The sequence below is a fragment of the Laccaria bicolor genome, genomic scaffold, assembly GCF_000143565.1.
Source record: "Laccaria bicolor S238N-H82 LACBIscaffold_63 genomic scaffold, whole genome shotgun sequence".
Taxonomy (NCBI): Eukaryota; Fungi; Basidiomycota; class Agaricomycetes; order Agaricales; family Hydnangiaceae; genus Laccaria; species Laccaria bicolor.
In genome coordinates, this window is record NW_001889934.1 from 263,598 (window position 1) to 264,923 (window position 1,326).

The following is a 1,326-nucleotide window of genomic DNA, read 5'->3' on the forward strand; positions in this document are numbered from 1 at the left end:
AAAGGGGTGGTAAGGAATGAGAGAGGGGTGGTAGGCAAACAGGGGGGAAGGAGGTGAGTAGGCAATGAGGGAGGGGGGAAGGGGGTTGTTAGGCAATGAGGGAGGGGGAGGGGTGGCAGGCAGTGAAGGAGAGGGGTGGTGTGCAGTGAGGTAGAGGGGGTGGTGGGCAGTGAGAGATAGTGGGTGAGGGTGGTGGGTACTGAGGGTTATATATTGAGGCTCGTCGTCGGGTGTGGGTGGTGGGCGCTCACCGTATCTTCATCGTCACCGCCCGTCGTTTGTACGCCCTCGTCGTCTCGTCGTTTGTACACGCTCGTCGTCGTCGTTTGTCCGCCCTCCTCCTCCTCCTCCTCGTGCGTCGTTTGTACGCCGTCGTCGTCCGTCGTCCGTTCGCCGTCGTCGTCCGTCGTCCGTTCGCCGTCGTCGTCCTTTGTCGTCGTCATCCTTCGTCGTTGTCGTCCGTCTTTCGCCCGTCGGTGTCCTCGTCACACCGTTGATTGGCGTCTGTCCTGCCTGGCGTCGTTTCGCGTCGTGACGTGGCCGCTGACGGGCGGCATGCCCCTTCCTTTGAGGAGGGGTGGCATGGTGACGTTGGGTGTGGTATTCATCAAGGGCTGGATGGTGGAGATGTGGTGATATATGTAATAAAGGGGGAGGGGGCTTACCGTGTTGCGACGACGATGTAATCGTCGTCGTCGTCGTCCGTCTATGACGCATAGTTGCCACGTCGCTGACTGCGACGTGGCCCGGCTTGCTCCTTGTGGTTATCGTCGTTGTTGGTCGCTCGTGGTCGGTTATTGGTCGGTCGTGGTCGGTTGTTGGGCGGTCGTGGTCGTTTGTTGGGTGCCTCGTTGGTTGCCTGTGGGTGTCGAGTTGTTGGGCGCTGGTCGTTGTTTGTTGCGTGTGGGTGTCGAGTTGTTTGGCGGTGGCATTCGTTTGTTGAGCGGTTAAACTCGTCGGTAGGGCGGCCGTCGTTCATTGGAGTGGTGGAGGTTGCGTGACGTAGCATGTTGCCGATGGTGGGGCGGCGTATTGGTGTGAATTGGTGTGAACGGTGTGGGGTGGTGGTGGGTTGAAGACAGATGCCATGACAGTGTCACAGATTGTTACGTGGGCACTGTGACGTTGGCGTCGAGAATGGTGGTACGCTTCTTGTAATATGTATTCGTTCATTGCTTCAGGGGGCGTGAAACAGGGCGGGGTAAAGGTCAATGCGGGAGAAATTAGAGTGTACGTCAGCCCAGTTCATCCAGGGGCAGATAGGAATAGACACAACAGTGAACCAGATGGCATATGACTATCTGAAGAATGGACATGAGCATCAGA